Source organism: Aptenodytes forsteri, unplaced genomic scaffold (assembly GCF_000699145.1).
Source record: "Aptenodytes forsteri isolate BGI_AS27 unplaced genomic scaffold, ASM69914v1 Scaffold46, whole genome shotgun sequence".
Classification (NCBI taxonomy): Eukaryota; Metazoa; Chordata; class Aves; order Sphenisciformes; family Spheniscidae; genus Aptenodytes; species Aptenodytes forsteri.
The window spans coordinates 4,154,752-4,176,235 of NW_008794774.1; the positions used below are offsets into that span (position 1 = coordinate 4,154,752).

Genomic DNA, 21,484 nt, shown 5'->3' on the forward strand with positions numbered 1-21,484 from the left:
ATGCCAAACATGGAAATATTCAAGGTCAGGTTGGACGGGGCTCTGAGTAACCTGATTTAGTTGAAGATGTCCCTGTCCATGGCAGGGGGGTTGGACTAGATGACCTTTAGAGGTCCCTTCCAACCCAAACTGTTCTATGATTCTATGATTCTATAATTAATTACATTAAAGCAAGGAGCCAGCAGTCAAGATTAGAAATCTCTGCTCCCAATATTCTGTTGAAATCATCCTGTTTTGCCAGTGCAATTTTAACAGGTAGCTGGACCATCTACCTCAATCCATCCATACTAAAAACCTCTCTGCTTCTTTTCTTTGTGTATTTGCTTTGTTTTCAGAAGCATTACTGTACATACTCTGAGTTGGCATAGCTGATGAGGCTAGATAATTCCACTACCTTCAATTGGTTTAATATCATAAAAGTCAGATCCTCTACTGAGATAAAGTAATGCAAAGTGACACCATGTGAGAATCTGGCCCATATATTTTAAATGGTTATTATACCCCTATCATCCATCCCCAACTATAATTAAAAATAGTGACTTCAAGAAAAAAGCAAACAAATGTTCTTCTTTTTGTGAATGTAAAGGGGAAAATCCCTAATTTCTGTTTGCAGCCTTCCAAAGATATGTCTAGATGCATGATTTATATTGCTTAGAAATAACTGTTAAACACAGCCAAGATTGGAAAACGGATGTATCTTGTAATTAAGATAAATCAATGAATGTTTCTGCTCCCTTCAGTTTTACCTATAGGCTATGTGCTTTCCATGGAATTGGGCCACCCATTGAAGCGATCCACCCCAATGGTGGCAACTGTTTGTTCAAAATCCCCCAGGAATAAAATGCCTCTACATCTCAAAAAGTAGAGTGTGAAGAGGCATAATTATTTGTACTCACATAACTTACAAATTTCCTACTCAACCTCAAAAAGAAAAAACATTAGAGTTTGGTTTGCTTCTGCTTTTCCTCTCCACACTTTTGATGTTAGATCAAATATGACAACCCTTATCAGTCAGCAAAATGAAGCAAACTGAATCAAAAGCCTCAGGGGTAAGGGATTTCTTTAATCACACTCACACCAATTATGAGGATTTTAGCTACATGTGGTAATATAGTTCAGTGTTAACTGTTGCAATTTAACAGCTCATGAGGCAAAAAAACTCCCTTTGCTACATAAGTGAGGAGGATGAGTGTAAATCATGAAAATATATTTGCACATCAGTTCTCTTGTTCAAGGAATGCAAGGGGACTTCTAGTAAGACTGTGTTGCTGAAAGTATACCCAGCCTAGTTTACAAGTGAACTAAGAGCAAACTGCAATCATCTCAAACCTCTAAGGCTGCAGAAAGGGAAGATCATCTATTTGTGTGTCATCAGCATAGGATTCATGCTGAGAGAGAGAGACAAGAACTGCACAGTGGCCAGCAAAGACAAACTGAAAGGTAAAGCTGCCTTCATTTTCGGGGGGCAACATATCATCCAGTATCAAGCTACCCTGAAATCTACTAAAGAAAGCTTGACCAAAGATGCTCCTTTGCTCAAAGGAACTTTGGTTTTGTATGAATTCCAAAATTATTGCTGTACAATATGCATTGCAACAGATAAAGAATGTGAAAACAGATTGAGAGTGCAACTGTTGGAGTAAAAAAGGTAATAACAGTTTGTCTTCAGCCAAACTGAGGTATTGAGGGCCCCTAGCCCTCCAAACCTAAGCAGGATTAAACAATCAATTTCCCTAAACTTTATCATGCAATATTAACCTTTCCTCACAGGAGAGATGCTGCAGTCCCCTCATCGCCTTTGTGGCCCTTTGCTGGACTCTCTCCAGTATGTCCATGTCTCTCTTGTACTGGGGAGCCCAGAACTGAACCCAGCACTGCAGGTGTGGCCTCACCAGTGCTGAGGAGAGGGAAAAGATCACCTCTCTCGACCTGCTGGCAATACTTTGCCTAATGCAGCACAGGATCCCATTTGCCTCCTTTGCTGTAAGAGCACATTGTTGGCTCATGTTCAACCTGGTGTCCACCAGAACCCCCAGGTCCTTTTCTGCCAAGCTGCTTTCCAGCTGGGCTATCCCCAGCATATAGTGGTGCATGGGGTTGTTCCTCCCTGGGTGCAGGACCTTGCATTTCCTCTTGTTGAACTTGATGAGGTTCTTTCATCTTCATTTCCTTCAATCCTCATTGCTTCAACCTCTATTGCTATTAGTACATTGCTGTGATGTCTTGTTACTTCTTCCCATTCAAGGTAAATAAGATGAGTTCTAGAAAGTTTATATTATCCCTCCGTGGTCAAGCATAGAAACTAAGGGATGTGTTTTCTTCTAAATAAATTTAAAATCTTGCATCACTTTGTGGAAGAATAATGGCTCAACTGTGCATTCAAAGTCATCCTTTCCTCAGTATGGTCACTGCAATATCCTTCTGTCATGGTTTAACCCCAGTCAGCAACTAAGCACCACACAGCTGCTCGTTCACTCCCACCCTGGTGGGATGGGGGAGAGAATCGGAAGAGTAAAAATGAGAAAACTCATGGGTTGAGATAAAGACAGTTTAGTAAGTAAAGCAAAAGCTGCACATGCAAGCAAAGCAAAACAAGGAATTCATTCACTGCTTCCCATCGGCAGGCAGGTGTTCAGCCATCTCCAGGAAAGCAGGGCTCCATCACACCTAACAGTGACTTGGGAGGACAAAACAGCATCACTCCAAACGTCCCCCCTTCCTTCTTCTTCCCCCAGATTTATATGGTGAGCATGACATCGTATGGTATGGAATATCCCTTAGGTCATTTGGGGTCAGCTGTCCCAGCTGTGTCCCCTCCCAGCTTCTTGTGCACCCCCAGCCTACTCGCTGGTGGGGTGGTGTGAGAAGCAGAAAAGGCCTTGACTCTGTGTAAGCACTGCTCAGCAGTAACTAAAACATCCCTCCTCCCAGCTTCTTGTGCACCCCCAGCCTACTCGCTGGTGGGGTGGTGTGAGAAGCAGAAAAGGCCTTGACTCTGTGTAAGCACTGCTCAGCAATAACAAAAACACCCCTGTATTATCAACACTGTTTTCAGCACAAATCCAAAACATAGCCCCATACCAGCTACTATGAAGAAAATTAACTCTACCCCAGGCAAAACCAGCACACCTTCTCACAATGAAATTCCATCCTGACGGTGGTTGCATTTCAGTGGTGGTATGTATTGAGTTCCTAAGGCTGCAGGGGAGCAGCTTATCCCCTAAAGCAGGAGTAGGATCTGAAAAGCATGTTTGATTCCCTCTGAATAAAAGGCATTATATTAATGCAAGTTGAGATTGTGCACTTTCTGTGGAAAGTGGGTTTGCTATTTCCAGCTTTTGTGCTAGAAAGTATTAGAAAGCATTGTCATTCAAATCAAAGGTGACTTGAATCTAAGGGGTCTACAGAATGCCACATGGAACAGAAGAGTCCTGTGGTAAGGACAGAGGAGACCAAGCCCGGTTTCTGAATAGCTTTGTGATTGCCCATGAATTTCATCCATGAAGAAGAAACAGCAGACAGGTAGATGTGGTATTTTTGGACAGGAAGACACACACAGATGTTCATGTGTTAGCATGAACCTACACAACAAGACTGCTGTTCGGTAACTGCCTGTAGAAACTGCGAAGGTGTAAACCAGGTTGTGCTTATTTTGCTTTGATACTGGATTTGAATATGAACAGAGGACAGGGAAGAAAATGAAAATATGAGCTAGTGTATTTCAGTGTCATCTCATTTGCAACAGCTAATAACACAGGCCACTCAGATGACAGTCACCCCCAAAGGCATAGAATCACACAGTTCAGAAGTAACAGATACAAAAAGGATTGTAACAAAAGAAAAAATTAACTGAGAAAAAAGTTCTCTTATCCATTCCTAGATTGTAGTATCACAGATTGTGGCATGGAACTAGAAGAGAAGTAAGGCTTATGCTCCACTGATGATTTCTAGTGAAGAGAAAGAAAATCCATGGCCAAGAAAAACTTTATACGTTTTGGTACATTGAAGAACCAGTTTGCCCAAAGGGCAAATCTGAATCCCAAAAGTCAAAAGTTGCATCAGCAGCAGGGGATTAGTAAAAGAAATGAAAACCCAGTTAAATAATTTCTAGGCAATTAATTAACAGAGCATGAAAAATATTTTAAACTCATCTTCACATTTTATACTAGAATAAACTATCAGCATGAAATCCAATAGATAAATATTTTAACTTTACTCCTTCCTTGCAAGAGCAATTACTGTAGCACTTAGGAAATTTTAAGAAAAAAAATAAAAATATTAATTCTCATCAAATGAGCTCGTACAACTTCATATCTGCAATCAGCTGTTTGATACTGCCCAATATGACAGTTACTGAAGTTAACTAATATTCATTCAAGAGGTAGAAAAGCCTTTTGGAAGAAGTGACTCACTTCTCACTCAAAATCTTCTCACAAGCTTATTTCCACTGTATCATAAACAGACATTTGGTCACTTTAATCACCTTGGAAACATAGAAATTTTATTAACTCAGAGTAGCACCATGCAAACATGACTTAGGGCTTCCACAGCCAGTTGGTAAGTCTTCCTTGCCTTGCCTAGTGCTGCAAAAAGTTCCTCTTCAGTGTCCTCCAGGAGCACCAATCTCTGCCTTGCATCCCCAGTTCCTGCTTCCCATTTCTGAGGTGATATTTCCTCTTAGAATTATATTTTACACCTCACCATCTGCCATAGCTCTTCTCCAACTTCCTGCTGTAGGTAGTAAGAAACTTTTTTACAACCTAAGGCTTTAGCAGTGGGGCTAAATCTCAAATCTAAACTGAAATTGTGGCTTTCCACAGGAACTACTACAAGACTAAAAAACTCTTTATTAAGAGAATTTCTTATATCTCTGACCACTTCAGGTGCTGCAGCAGTCATCGAACTATATTTAAGTGGTTAAAAAGCAAGGTGCCAATATACACCATCAAGCATGGTTCCTGGAAGGAAAAGGATTTGTGACACTTCACTTATCTTTATGGGAACTGGTTTCCCTTGTGAGATACAACGAGAAAGTCTGCATTTGACTGCTACCTATCCCTGTGCCATATATCTAGAAAACTTTCAAACTCACATCTGGAGGTTTGTTAGTATCAGCTACCCCATACAGACTGGTGTGCAGGTTAGAGGTCAAGTGTTTCTTTGTTAGGAAAGGTTACGTAATAACCACCACTCAAATGGTGATGGTCATCTTGTTCACTTTCCACAATTCCTCCAGAAGGAATTGCTGCAATGATTGGTGAGAAATACTGGGATGTCTTAGGATAAAGAGCAGAAACAACGGCCTTGTGGTACCAGAGGTAGGGCTTTGCTGTGGGAACATTTGCAGTCTTGCATGTTAATTCAGGTTAGATGTGCATGCCAAAAATTCAGGTGAACTGTGTAGTACTTGTTTACACTCACAGTTGATTCCTAAGTTGTTTGTATCTTGCTGATCCACTAATGACACCTTATTTATGTCACATTGATACTATAAATCAATTAATTGGATACCACTGAAATGCCTGGAATAGGGCTGCAGCAGAGCCTTTGAACTTATCAGACACATTACTATTTAAGTATAGATTCAGCCTGTCACAGCATTCCCACCTCTTGAGGAGCAGAGAACAGTCAAGGCAATCTGAAAAAGCCCTTTGTTTACTAGGAAGCAGAGTCACTTCAAAGTGTGACAGTATTGCTACGGATGTCTGCAGACCCCTGCCATGAACTATCATAAAATCATTTGTCATTTCCATCTAGTTAGCCTGCAGCATATTACAAAAACGGCAGCAACAAAAAACACACAGTGCTATCCACTTTCTAAAACCAAGTATAAGTCAATGGATGCACCTGGCTTACTCTAGTTCAATATCCTTAAGGCATTTTAGCAAACCAGGGTGAAGAGACATGGTCGGGAGAATATTACAGCTGTCAGACCACAAGAAGAGGCAGAGCTTGACACCAGCGTGTGATAGATCCAAGTGCGTATTTGTACAAGTAGATCATCCAAGCATTCCAAGAGACGTGCCGACACCTTTCAAGGTAAGAGCATGCCAGCTGGCCTGGTTCAGGATCTGTATTATTAGGGGAACTAACAAAAGTGGTTTAATTCCACTCAGAATTCCAATATCCCCAAATTTGCTCATCTTCCAAATCAGAACAAAGTTAATAGATCATTTTAAATGCAATGGAAAATAAAAAATCTCAGAAATTTGTCTTCCATTATAGTCAACCCTGATATGGTGGTGGTATAATGTTGTATAAAAGCTAAATCTGGTCAAGAATCTAAACAACTTATTTCAACAATTTCTGTCACAAGAAAAATTTCTGATATTAAGGAAACGGCTTTTTTTCAGTTTCTAGTATAGAAATTTAATCAACTGCCCTTACTTGCATTATAGTTTGGTAAGCACACACAGAATAGAGAGTTTTGCCTCCTTCAGGATTTCAGGCATCTCTTTGGAAATGGATCAAATTTGGCTTCACCTGTTTGAATGTTGATTGATTTAGCCAACAGAATTAAATGCAATAAGCATTAAGTAATATGTTTCTGGCTACAAACTGAGCCTTAGCGACATATTTTGCTAACAACCTCCTGTAAAAACACACACGTATACTTATTTAAAAGGGAAATTTTTCATAATCCAGTAAAAACACTTCTAAGCAAAATAGACTAATAACTTGTAAAATGTAGCATAGAAAAATGAAAGTGAAATCTTATCTTCATACATTATTTTGACATACATATTGGAACCTCAATAAAATCCTTCTTTTCTTCTTTTGAGTTTTCTAATTTTAAGGTGACCTAGTTCCCTATTCAAAATCTGTAAGGCCATTGTCCCTCTTCATATCTGGGGGTAGTAGAAGAACTACATAAGCTGTGTAATCATCCCTCTTTACAACAGCTTGCTGACAAAACAGAAGACATTAGTGTGTTCATAAACCTTCCAGAAACTCTGTTGTATTCCATGCTTTACCAGCATTGTAACCAAATAGGTATGAAGAAAGACCCTCCAAGACACTAGCAAACAGATAAGCACAGAAAGCAGTTCAAACAACTCCTGCCTTCCCAATTCCACTCCTAAGAAATGGAGAAAAATAAAACAGGCTTTGGGGTTTTCTTAAGGGCTGTTTGTTGTGAAACACAAGCTGATGACACTTTCCTTTCTAGAAAGAACATGGCAACATGAACAACAAAAGAAGATTTAAAGGTCATTATTTCCTATTATCTTGAGACATGTCACAAGGCCTATTTTGGAATTTGAAGACTGCAACGTAACAGTGCAGAAAAAGGATAGCATTGTATGCAGTGCACAATCCTCCTAGAGATCAACAGCAGTTAGCAGGCAATAAAAATATAGATAAAATAAACTGAATCCATTTGAAAAGAAGTTACACAAATTTGCATGTCTGAACTGGCAAGGAAGAATTTCTTTCTGATCAGAAATCTGTATATCTGCAATCTATTTCTAAGAGTGAAGGATGCACATGTAGCTGCCTACGAATGTACAGTGTTGATATTACCTGACACCCAAAAAGTGAAAATTAGTTAAAACTGAAGTTGCACAAAAACAACATTATCATATAAAGTAGTCAGGAGTGAAGACACTTCCCTAGGACGATATTCACAATGAACTAATAAGTTGATGACATCTACACGGTAGGTATAAACTGGGTGATGAAATCCAAACAACAGGTGTAATGTGTTGTAAACAAGTCTTTTCAGTAGATATTTGGATACAAAATTTCAAACACAGGCAGAAAGTTTCAGAGTTTGGTTTGGGATCTGGACTTTTTTGATTTTTTAAATGTTCAGTACAGGAAACTATTTGAGGTGGTCAGGAGGGACTCTGATCTACCTAAAATTCACACTTACATCATTGTCAGTTGTCACTTTCAGCTTTGGTTTAGGGCATGGAAAAGAGATTTGTATCCCTAGAAACATTCACAACAGACTAGTTTAAGTCTTTAAGATAAAATTGTAAGAGACAGCATCATCGTGGTCATGTCAGGCTTTCATGCATCAAGATGGGCTGAACGCCTTTAGCAGATGCCAACATGCCAAATTTCATTTCCTGCATGACGTTCTTACCATATGAAATCCTGCCATTAAAAACATCCCTCCTCAAATCCTCCATATTAAGTCAGCCAAGCAGGAAAGGGACTAAAAAGTGGGAATATGTGCATCTTGCCTGTCCAGCTTTGAGGCACTGCAAGCAGGTATGCCAGCTCAAGAGCTATTCCTAGCAGATTGGTGGTTTTTTGGCCCCTTCAACCAGTCAGATTTCCCAGCAGACATATCTACTAATTTTTTTTCACGTCCGCTCCATATGCAGATACTTTATGTGCAATAAGAAAGTGATTTGTCTGTGTTAAAAAATAAAACAAAACAAAACAAAAACCCAACAAACAGAGTGGAAGTAAATGTTTTAAAGGGATATTCTATTTAATTGATTTTTCTTGTCATTCAGTTTATGTAAACAGTTCCCCAGGTGGCCTCACACAGAGAAAGACCAAAGAAAATGCATGTTATTTTTGTCATTTTTCTTGTTAATGTCTGTTACAGTAGCAAACTGTAGGTAGAAAAAAACAGATACAAAACCTACATGGTCAATTTTAGACTCGAGTTTCTCTTCCTACAGTAAAAAGCAAGCTATCTGAGGGAAAAATTCATTACCTTATAAACAAGTGCATCAGTACCATATTATTGAAGTGCCTCAACAAACTGCATTCCCTCTAGCTGAAGGTATTTGAGAGAGTGGCATGTCCTGAAAGTGCCCAACTTGGGATAGCTTAAGAAAGATTTTTAAAACGTGCTTAATGTCTGCAAGACCAACTAAAGAACTGGGCACTGGACACTTGAAAAGATTCAGACCCCTGACGTCTCAGATCGAGCTCACGGTCAAATTGACCTTTATTTTCTGCCTCTAAGGTGCAAAACAAAAAAAACACCTTTTAACTCGGGGTGAGTACCAGAAACAGTAAGAGGCAGCTGTCAAACCTAATGGGTTCCAAAGTAGAAATATGACATAGCAAAGTTCTCCCTATCCTGGGGTCTTCGTGTACCTGAATATTAAAATGACAAGGCATATGTTTCCTATGGTTTATGTCTGCATTTATGCAAATTTTCATTCTGCTATTTCTCGAAAAGTGTGTTGACAGATAGGTAGTCTTCATATCCATTAAAATCAGAATTCCTTTACGTCTCAGCAGGATGTAGAACAGACTGGCATACATCCTAGTCCTGTAAAGCAACTAGTGTGCGTAAAAGTTTAATTGGAAGACCAAACATTTAGCAGCTCTGTTGCTGTGTAAATGTTATTTATTCTAAAGTTCTTCCATTAATACAATTAAACTTTTTTTCCTCCTCGCCTTAGATTCATGGCAATGTTATTGACTCTGAGAAGGAATCAGGGAAAAAAAATATACCTGCTGCTAATTTGTGTACTTACAAGTTGTCATTAAATTTGCCTGCTTACAGAAGTAACATTCCCTACTTTTCCAGCAAATCAACACATTTGACATGAAAAAAATCCAAACTTGGAATGAGTCCAAACCCCAAAGTCAGATCCAAACTTACATCAAACATCTCTAAAATGTGGAGTTATTTATAGCAAGGAGGCAGTTTGGGTACATCTCTAACCCAAACCTCAAACTGAACTTTGGTTTTGATTCAAAGTGTTAAAACTACAGGTTCCTTCTGATTCAATCCAAATCATTTGGTTTGTTATTTGTCTGAGGTACAAATTACTCAAGCAGGAATTGTCCCACCATTTGTCCACTGAATAGTGATTTAATCCTTTCTGCAAAGACATAACATTAGAGCTGATACTATAAAGTTTGCATTTATAGATAAAGCATTTGCAGTTGGAGGTGGCCCACACTGGGAATTCCTTAGGAGGCCCTAAAAACCACAACAAGTACAAACTACATTTTCCCTTCCAGGGCCCTTCCTTATTATTCTTTTTTTTTTTCATCTCAGAGTGCAGTTTGAAACTTGATCCTGTTTCAGGAGGTGGGGACTGGAGTGGAGCAGGAAGGAAAGGAAAAGGGGACATTTTAATGCCAACAGAAGAAACACACCAGTAACACTCCAGAAGTATGCTCAGTTGTAATTAATAGCATGAAGTTACAACTTGCAGCTGACATTGGTTACAGTAAAAGGTCAGCATCCTGCTGCCCTCTGCAATACTGATTTGGAGTATTGTTTCAGACTGTCTTTCCCACTCCCATGTACTCACACTCCCCTGGGTTTCCCTGTCTAGCTGATCCTTGCAGCATTCTTTCCTTTAACTGCCTTACCGTCTCTACAAACAGTGGGCAAAACTCCCAAAGGCAAATTAATTCAATGAACTTCTTCTCCCTGCCTGTTTCCCATCCTTCTCTCTCGTCACCTTCATATGCCATTTTTGTTTTTATCACTGCCCTGGGATCAGAGCTGACGGGATATCATTCACCTCCTTGACTCTGGGTGCGTGCCCCAGTCAGGTCCCAACATCCTGAGGTAGGAACCAGGACAGCTAAATTAGAAGGGAGCAGCAGACTGATTTCTGAATTGTATTACCAAGAGACCAACCCCCAGGGAAGACCTTAGAGATTGCCTGTGGCACTGTTTCAACACAACCAGTACACTGCTTGCACATGCATTGCCTAGCAGTATGGCCTGGCCCCCACTGCAGCCTCTGGACGCTATCGCCATATTGCTAAGTAACATTCAGCCACGCTGTGAGAGCTAGCAGGAAATGAAATCCCCTTCAATATTTTTTGTTTTCTTCCCCTCTTTTTTCAAGAAAGCAAAACCTGAAGATTTGTTTCCCCCAACTCTAATTGGTGGGACATTTGCTGTTGACCAGTAATTTCACTATTAGCAGTTATTACATGAAAAAACAGAGAGACACTTTGAAAACTACTTTTCTAATGGAAATCAGGATAAGAAGGTAATGACTGTTGGCAACACTTCTCGCTTGTAGCTGTTAAATACTCCTCACAAGAGTTACATGCTTCTATGAACAGCTCAAATACCAATTATGCCTTGGGGACCCAAGGAACAGCATGCCGCCTGTACTGCTGGTGCTGAACAAATACCTAAGAACTTTACTGAAGAAATGAAAATACAGAAGTGGAGAAAATAAGTATTTTGAGTGGAAAAGAGAACTTGGAGAGTCTCACAGACTCATCCTAATGAAAGGCCTGTCTCAGAGCTGGGAACAAAGTATGAGTAACCTATGTCTGTATTACCTTCAGGATAAACCCTAGTGGAAGGGATAGGAGGCTTTTCCACTATAGTTCCTCAATATTTTGACTACTGTTTTCATGCAGTGTGTTAAGTCACTCTGAAGGACACAGTGCATGCATGCTAGGGGTAATGAGTGTCAGGAACTGTTTGAAATTCAGGACAAAGCCATGGTGATGGGAGCTTGAGTTCATTGCTAACAATGTAAGTGGTAGATAGATAAACTATACAATAGCCTTGCAAGAAAACATGCAGTTGGGACCATCCAGAGAAAAAGTAGTATCTGGCTAAGAGATAGTGTGCTGTTTTGTGAAAGGTGGTTGCACACATTGTTGTGGTGTGCAACATAGCTCATAAAACTTATGAGCCATGCTGGACAGTGTGACCTGACTGCCGTTTGTTCAGCTTCATTGGCGGGGTAATTAAAAACAATTGTGTACTTGGAAAGAGAACACCTTTAGTCCAGCATGTGGCTTGAAGGCCAGACTGAATTTACACTGAATAATGCACATTTCAGGAATGTTCCACTAAAAAAAAAAAAAAGAAAAGAAAAAAAAAAACCAGTCTGGGGAGGAAAGCAGATCCCAGAACACAGAGTTTCTCGATGGCCATTCCGTAATGAAACACTGCTGTAATTTACGGTGCCTGTGGATTTTACACCTCTCGTCTCTCAATTATAGGCAGTGGTCCCATGGCGGACAGTAGGTTGGTTTTATTTAGTTCCCAGTTTGCACTCTGTTCCTTTCAGGAGAAGCATTCCAGTGGGCCCTCCCAGAGAGAGGGAGGGAGGGGAGTGCTGGGGGCTGCAGGGGAAGGGAGCGTGCCCTGGGAAAGGCTGAGTGAGCAGTCACACAAGCCAGATGTGACAGAAAGAATGTCTCGGCGACCAGAGGAGGCTGCAGTGCCACCAAAACTCTGAAGGTTATGGAAACCAATTCAAAACAAGCATGTGACCTACCTGCTACACTAAAGTGGAAAGTGGGAAAGCTGTGTACAAACAATATTTTTAAAAAGAAACTTATTCTGTCTCCCTCTGACATTTTATGTTTCTCTTTCAAAAGTTAAATGCCCTACTGTTTATTTTTATAAAATCTAACTTTTTTTTATTTTGAAAGTCTTCTGTTCTCACACTGGGAGATGATCTCAGCATATTCATCTCAAACCTCTGTTTAACTTGGTTTCTGTAACATGTCAAGGATTATGAACTTACTCACTAACCCCTCCTGCAAGAATTTTTACAGACTGGGGATTGGCATTTTCTCTTACAGACTGGAACGGTACCCTAACAGTTAAGCTCCTCAGAGAAAGCACGGTCAAGCCATTGCAATGCAGTTTTTGTTATTCACAGACATTTGAAGTCCTTCACAGAATAAAGCATAACTCCTGCAAGTATCTTAAGCAATGAGGGATCACTTAACACTACAAACGACCAGATGAACCAATAAAGTATCTGCTAGGCTGTTTAGGCATATATAAATAGCCTTATAGATATAAGGTTATATAACATAGATAGCACTCCTATCTATGTTATGCAAACAAGAGTCCCAGCAAAAGGAAGAATAATTGAAAGATGACAATATCTATTCAGAGTTAGCCTGGACTGATATATAAAAGACGTGTCGATGAGGTGCTTAGGGACATGGTTTAGTGGGCATGGTGGTGTTGGGTTGATGGTTGGACTCGATGATCTTAGAGGTCTTTTCCAACCTTAATGATTCTATGATTCTATGATTTGATGTTTTTAATTTGAAGTTCTACCTGAATTTTCATTTTACTTCTCTAGAGAGGACTAAGAAGAAAACTGTAACAAATGGGTTTATCAGAAGTGTTATATGAAGCTTATGAGTGGGACACTGTCAAACAGAGGATATAAAGAGAAGAAAATATTTGGCAGTAGTAGATGAAGCTGAAGGGTTAAATAGTGCAGTTTGGAGGGACCAGATCTGAAATAACTACTGGAATAACTAAGGTTAACCAATATAAGAAGTCATCTGTCTGAGGCCAAAGCTTATGGAAGGCCAACAGTGTTCTGGCACTGAATACTTTTTAATAAATGCAAAATATTGCAAAAGGGAAAGGCTTTAGGAGCTCCACATTATAGGGAAAAATACTAACCAGGTAGAGCTTCACATGTTATTGCAAACAGCAAAAGTCAACGCCATAACCAGTACCTGAGAAGAAATGCAAAACCTTACATCATTTTGCAAGCATCAGCAAAGTGAAGAAAGAGAATGAAAGCACCACTAGTTCAGGTAAATTTTTCAAAGGAGAGATGGATACTGTAGTAGGAGTCATCATTTGAAATATCATTCTAAATGCAAATGTTGTGCATTACTTTTCAGCTGGACATGGGTACACAACCAATAGTACAAAACAGTGTTATTAATACAAGAAGGAAAACTACATGCATTAGAGAGCATAATGTGAGGACAAGGAATACTAACTACGTTGTTAGAGGCTGATGTCAGTTACCAAACTTGCAGTAAGACACAGGGGACAGAATATCGAAAGCATATGCAGAGAATGCAGTAGTATATGAAGGAAAAAAAACAGAGCAAAAATATGATTTTCAGTCTGTCACTCCATCATGAGAAAGATCTGTTCACCTCTTTTATGAGTGAGAATGATTGCAAACTGCAATATTCTCACTGTTAGTCAGGGGAACTTAAAACTCAGACACATAGGCATACAATGCCATTTCTTCCACTTTACCTATCCAAATATCCCGAAGGAAGATAGTAAGGGGCTTCACATCTATCCTTTTGTTCAAACAGATTACAGGCAGTTAAAAAAAAAAAAACAGGACAGATTGAAGGAAGAGAGCTTCAGGATACAATGACCAGAACAAGTGGAATTTATTCTTAACAGCTGCAGTGTTTGTTTTAGAAGGAAACCCTTGGAGGTCCAGGTGCAGGATACCTCAGGGCCTAATCCGGCATTCTTATGAAAGTGAGCTATTAGATGCAGTATAAATATTTGTAATTGTGTTTTATGCTGTTGATTTAAGAGTTGGGGAGTTAAGTTTTGGCTTGGGGAGGAAGACATGATGACATAGATTGTGTCTCTCCATGGCAGAGGACCTGGGCACAGGTGTCATACACAGCTAGTCAGCACGAGATGGAGACTAAAGCAGTTGTTCCACAGGTGCCACAAACTGTCATCCCTGAACAGTGAAGGGGAAGCGGGGCACTCTCTCGTTCGGTTTACAACTGTATCTGAGATGAGCAGACCTCATGCCTCAGGAAACAAAGCTGATTATCAGCTGGTATTAGGAAAAGCCTTCTCCCATGGTTAAACCATTCCATGATTTTGTGCCTTGCAAGTAATTTATGCCATCCACTGAGGCACTTGGAAATTGTTATAGACAGAAGATTGGCCTAGGTGGTTCACTGGTTTGTACCACTACCATAATTATTATCCTTAAGTTATAAAGATTCTGTAAAGATTCATGAAATAACTTTGTTGAGCCAGAGGTTCAAACAGGCTGGACAAGGAGGACCAGCATTAGAGCAGGGACTGTGTGAGGTATTCTGCAGTTCAGAACTCTCCCAGTTCAGGAGCTGCTCTGTCAGGGAGTCTTCTGGGTAGGCATCTATGGATCAGTTCTTAAGTGCCAAAAAGACATTAGGACAACCAGAAATATTTCAGAAATATCCCATTAGTTGTCTAACTGTGCAGACAAATGCTTAAACACCTTAATATCTAGAAAAAACATAATCTTTCAGCTTTCTGTGTCTCCATTTTCCGATTACTAAAATATTTTCATACATCATAATTGTGTTCAATCACACACAAAACAAAAAAACACCATTTCAGGTTCCTACAATAAAACAACCTGAAAATTAAGAAAAAGATTAATTAATTTACTATGCATGATTGCTGTCTCATTTACAGATATATATCACACTCCTAGCACAATTACTATCTGCTGCAGAATAAAACCCTACTGACTGTGCCTGGTGTGACTGTCTGGTTTTTCATCTCCTGTATAATCATCCTGGTGTGGGTTATTCATTTGAACATATACAAACTTCTAATTTTTAATATTTTGCTGCTTTTGTTGTCAGTGGACTCAGAAAGACACATTCACCAAAATGCAAATTTGTTGAGAATATTCTTAATGGATTAGACTCCAAAACTATGATAAATATGTATTCTTGAATCTCTTCTAAAAATGTAGATTTTTCTCAGAGAGTGGGGAAGTTAACTGTCGTGGTTTAACCCCAGCCAGCAATCAAACACCACCAGCTGCTCGCTCACTCCCACCCTGGTGGGATGGGGGAGAGAATTGGAAGAGTAAAAATGAGAAAACTCGTGGGTTGAGATAAAGACAGTTTAATAGGTAAAGCAAAAGCCATGCACGCAAGCAAAGCAAAACAAGGAATTCATTCACTGCTTCCCATGGGCAGGCAGGTGTTCAGCCATCTCCCGGAAAGCAGGGCTCCGTCACGCCTAACGGTGACTTGGGAAAACAAATGCCATCACTTCAAACATCCCCTCCTTCCTTCTTCTTCCCTCAGCTTTTATTGCTGAGCATGATGTCATATGATCTGGATATCCCTTAGGTCATTTGGGGTCAGCTGTCCCAGCTGTGTCCCCCCAGCTTCTTGTGCACCCCCAGCCTACTCGCTGGTGGGGTGGTGTAAGAAGCAGAAAAGGCCTTGGCTCTGTGTAAGCCCTGCTCAGCAGTAACTAAAACATCCCTCTATTATCAACACTGTTTCCAGTACAAGTCCAAAATGTAGCCTCATAGCAGCTACTATAAAGAAAATTAACTCTACCCCAGCCAAAACCAGCACAATAACACTTTCTTATAAAAGTCAGCAGTTGCACTATTACTTCAAGTAAAAAGAACATAATCTATAGCACAGCAAAATTTTATAATATTAATATATAAAAATCTTGCTGCATGAACACAAACATTAATAGTAATAGTTCTAATCGTTTCAGTAAGGGTATTTTCTTTTCTTAGAACATATGCTGGCTACAATGGGAGCTGGAGTTTAAAGAGTTACAAAGGCTATGCAGAAATGTTTGATCCAGAGGCCACTGAAGAAAAAGACATACCATTTGAGTAGTCTTAAGCTCCTACAGAAAAACTCCACCCACTCAGTGTAACTGCTGTCCCAATATGTCAATTACATAAACAGCATCCAGACTTGCATTAATTTTTTTTCTGCAGCTAGGCAGACAGTGGCTGCTGTATGAGGTGTTCAGGTCAGTGATGGAAAGAGAGATCAGATAAAAATCACGAAATCATGGAATCACAGATTCACAGAATGGTTGAGGTTGGAAGGGACCTCTGGAAGTCATCTGGTCCAACTGCCCTGCTCAAGCAGGATCACCTAGTCCATGACCATGTCCAGACAGCTTTTGCATATCTCCAAGGATGGAGACTCCAAAACCTCACCAGGCAACCTGTGCCAGTGTTCGGTGATGCTCACAGTGAAAAAATGCTTCCTGATGTTCAGAGAGAACCTCTTGTGTTTCAGTTTGTGGCCATTGCCTCTCATCCTGTCACTGGGCACCACTGGAAAGAGCCTGGCTGTGTCCTTTTTGCATTCTCCCTTCAGGCATTTATATACATTAATAAGATCCCCATTGAGCCTTCTCTTCTCCAGGCTGAACAGTCCCAGTTCTCTCAGCCTTTCCTCACAGGAGAGATGCTGCAGTCCCCTCATCGCCTTTGTGGCCCTTTGCTGGACTCTCTCCAGTATGTCCATGTCTCTCTTGTACTGGGGAGCCCAGAACTGAACCCAGCACTGCAGGTGTGGCCTCACCAGTGCTGAGGAGAGGGAAAAGATAACCTCTCTCGACCTGCTGGCAATACTTTGCCTAATGCAGCACAGGATCCCATTTGCCTCCTTTGCTGTAAGAGCACATTGTTGGCTCATGTTCAACCTGGTGTCCACCAGAACCCCCAGGTCCTTTTCTGCCAAGCTGCTTTCCAGCTGGGCTATCCCCAGCATATAGTGGTGCATGGGGTTGTTCCTCCCTGGGTGCAGGACATTGCACTTCTCCTTGTTGGTATTCATGAAGTTCCTGTTGGCCCATTTCTCCAGCCTGTCAAGGTCCCTCTGGACAGCAGCTCGATCATCTGGAACATCAGCCGCTCCTCCCAGTTTTCTGTCAGCATCAAACTTGCTGAGGGTACACTCTGCCCCATCATCCAGATCATTAATGAAGATGTTAAACAGGATTGCCTCAGCACTGACCACTGGGGTACACTGCTAGTTACTGTCCTCCAACTAGACTTTGTTCTACTGATCACCACTCTCCGGGTCTGGTCGTTCAGCCAGTTTTCAATCCACCTCCCTGCCTGCTCATCCAGCCCATACATCAACAGCTTGTCTACAAGGATTTTACGGAATACAGTGTCAAAGGCCTCACTGAAGTCATGTAGGCAATATCCATTGCTCTCCACTGAGAGACTACCAGGCCAGTCATTTCATTGTAGAAGCGTATCAAGTTGGTCAAGCATGACTTCCCCATGGTGAAGCCATGCTCCTGATGATTTTAATGTGCTTGGAAATGGTTTCCAGGACTAGCTGCTCCACCACCTTCCCAGGGATCAAGGTGAGGCCAACTGACTTGCAGGGAAAAAAAAAAAATTAGATAAAAAAAAAAAGTAGATCCACAATGGTCAGATTATATATACAGATTGATGTGTTGGTTTAAAATGTATTATGGCCCAAGCAATTTTTGGCCAAGGACTCTATAGGCATGCCAAACACAGAATAAAGTCAGTAACAAGTGAGCAGGGAAAGAAAGCACATTGGGTGATTCCACTTCTTTGCTGTATCAGAGTTCAGTACAGGAGGGTTCATTAACTGGACAGCACAATAGGATTTCATTACATGTACTACACCACAGCTTAGCCTTTCAAAATTCTGCCTTATACACAACCTTCCTGTCTCCTCCCACTCTGTATTTTCAGTTCAAGAATGTCATATTTAAAAGCAAAGAGAATACAACAACCCCTATAACTGCAGTGCTTCAGGTCTGCTCTAGCTTAACTAAGACTTTAGAGTTAAGCACTATGTCACACATTCTGATATTTGGCCATCCCTATTTTTTTCCCCTCAGTGTGGAAAGGCTAATTGTTTTGCTGAGGTAGCATCATGTGCCAGAAGTGGCTGGGAAGGAGTCAGATAATTAACTAAGCTCCTGCTGAGAATGTAGACCTTTTCCTCTTTCTTTTCAATTTCAGTAGGTTTCTTTTTTTTTCCCCTTCTCAGAACCATTATTAACTTTTCTTTAACTTATAAATTGGAGGGAGTGGACAACCTCAAATCTAACACGTGGAAATGCAAAGAAAAGGGGAAAAGATTGCCCTGTAAAGAATTCCTTTACAAAAATTTTCATGTTCCATAACAGAATATTAAAACTATGTAGGCGCAATCACAATGAAAACCTTGTGTTTTATTAAAAATAAATCTTGCTCAAGGCATCCATTACTCATTTCCAGATTAAATAGCAAACTTTCAAATTTTAAAGGAATAAAGGCCCTTCAATTGGACTGTATCTGGCAATTGTCAATAACATGGCATCTTTTTGACATCTACCTTGCAGCTTTTATAGATATTTTATTGCTATTTTCTGGACACTCATGTCCCTGCCCCAGATCCTGGTATGAAAAGAGTAGATATGGCTGCATACCCTTAATGAAGTATCATTTTTCCTACATGTTGTTTGCTTGCTCCATGCATAGCCACCATGTTTGTTTGTCATGAGCTTGGATGTTGGCATCTTCTCTGTCTGATCTTATCTGATTGCTCCATTGGACTTTCTTCCAGGCCTGAGCTTCTTCCCAAACTAGAAGTTTGAAAGGCCACCTTCTGGCAGGCATCAAAACCCATCTGGGGATGCCTACCTTCTGGCAGGCATCAAAACCCATCTGGAGAGACAAATGGGAGACTCCCAGGTAGCACACAGTAACGCTCATGCCAGTTCCTCCTCTGGAAGGTGGAAGAAACACCTGGTCTTCATTAACATCACTGCTATGGTTAATGCATTGCAGGTGTGAAAATGTGTAGCTGAAATCTGACAAAACACCTGTCTTTCATAGCAACATTAGATCCATCTAGTGCGGGACACTACCCCCTCAGGTATGTTTCGTGCTGCCTTGAAAGCCATAGTAAGTGTTGTCCTGTAATTATGAAATCAGAGTCATCATTTGCTGGGAAGAATTCTTTAACAAATTATACATAATTACTCTGAAATTACCTTTAATTCATGGTAAAAGCATGGCTAAACTCTTTTCTATAACACCTTCCTTTTTATCTTTATGCAAATATGATTACACACTATCAAACTGGCACAACCAGTCATAATAAACAGCTGCAGCTAGTTCTCTGGTTAGTAAATACAAACTGGACATGTGCCATAGATTATGTTTTCTGGAACGTTGCATCAAAAATTATCCAGTTCATTCCATGCCGACACTAATTTTTTCCCTCCCACTCAAGCCAGGAGTGTTTCGATTTAAGGTATTGGTTCAGCCCACTGTACAAACCAAAAACAGCAGAGGAGATTGGACCTGTCTCTGAATTTCTTCAAATATGATGAGCATTTGGAGCAAGAGCTTGAGCTATCTCAATTTACTACCTCAGGGAGCACAGCTTACAGGTCTTGCTTAATTAAATTGTTGCTGAGTAAGGTACAGATTTGTAAACATATACGACTCTCCCATTTTTTTACTATTCATGTTATCAACTTCAGACAAGGTGTCCATTTATATATGCTAGGAAGATAAAGTATTCAGAAGCAGAACTTAATATGGAAAGGGGAAATGCAAACTATTTCACCATATAACTACACAAAAAAAATTTACTCATGAGAAAAATCTTTCCTCAAATACAGATAATTCATTACCATGTCATAGCTTGTCTTTGGATATGATAGACTTCTTTCTGAAATAAGGGTATCATAATTTTTTTTTCCACTTTACTCTCTTCTTCCAATCACTATGCCATATAGAAGACAGTTTTAAACACATTTTCTTGTAAGATGACTAATTAATATAAATGTAAGTCCTTAGTAGCACACACCCAAAGACCAGCAATGGTGAAGTTGACTTTTAAGGAATTTATACACAATAGCAGCTTTCTTCCTCCAGGCAGATGTGTTCTGCAGTGAAGACAAACCTAATGTATCCAATAACATTCTTTTTCTTTCTTTCCTCTTCTTTTTTTTCTTTTCTTTTCTTTTTTCTTTTTTTTTTTTTTTTTTTAAAGTAGGTGGTGGGAAATCTTTGTGTTTAAACAGTACACAGTAAAAGAGGATCTCAACCATGAGTAGACCTTCAGGCATTACTGAGATACAAAGAATCCTGATACTTCCAGGTGTTTCCTTACACGTCTGATATATCACTTTTAGGGTCTGTATTTTCATTGGGAGTTTGTCTCTTCAGATGGTTCTCTCAGAAACTTAGAGGAATACAGTCAAAAAGCAGTTAAAACATGGAGTAGCAGCTAGGACTAGACTTAATGTTATTTTATTGTTCAGCATTTATTTATTTTAAAAGAAAACTTTTTAGATGGCCCTTTGGAAAGTATACTGAACTCCCTTTAAGCAATTTTATTTATAGGGTTTCCTTTTTCCAGTACGAGATGCAACTGGTGGGCCATAAATCAGTTTTCAGATTTTCTTTAATGAAAACATTCCCTTCTTATTTAATGCCTCCAATGCAGGATCATATTCCCTTCTGTGTAGCAAGAATGTCTGATTGTTGAACTCAAATGCATAGACTCCAAAACTATTATAATCACAACCTACCTGCTCCCTAAATGTTTTCAGCAGTTTATTACTAATTCAAGTATGTTGTAAAAATGTGGCCTCATTGTGCAATGACTGTCCAGCTTTAAAGGAAGTAATATTTTCAACATCTCAGTACCCTTTTATGGCAAACTTTATATAAGCATGTCACTGAGCAAAGAATTCCTTCATTGTTTTTATTAAGTTTTCAGCTTTCTTATTGAAATAAGAGTAATTCCTTCATTATGCAGCAACAGAGCTGCAAAGCTTGTAGCTGTGCTGATATGCAGCATTTTGATAGTCTTTATTTTCAGAGTGTGCATGAGTCCTGTTTCTTTGAGCAGGTGGTAGAAGAGAGGCAATGAAAAAGGATCCAGTTGCATATATGAAACAAGTTTCATCAAAAGGCCTCTGTTAAGCAGTTAGACTTTGTTAGATGTAGTTCAGACTCAGTGACCCCTTTCCTATTACAATATTGAGCCATTCAGCTGAGAAACC

At 39.9% G+C, this 21,484-nt stretch overlaps 1 pseudogene; it reads left to right on the forward strand.

Annotated features, from left to right (window-relative positions):
- The window catches only part of LOC109279323, a 44,007-nt pseudogene extending 27,699 nt beyond the window's left edge, over positions 1–16,308 (forward strand).
- Positions 16,309–21,484: the final 5,176 nt, after the last annotated feature.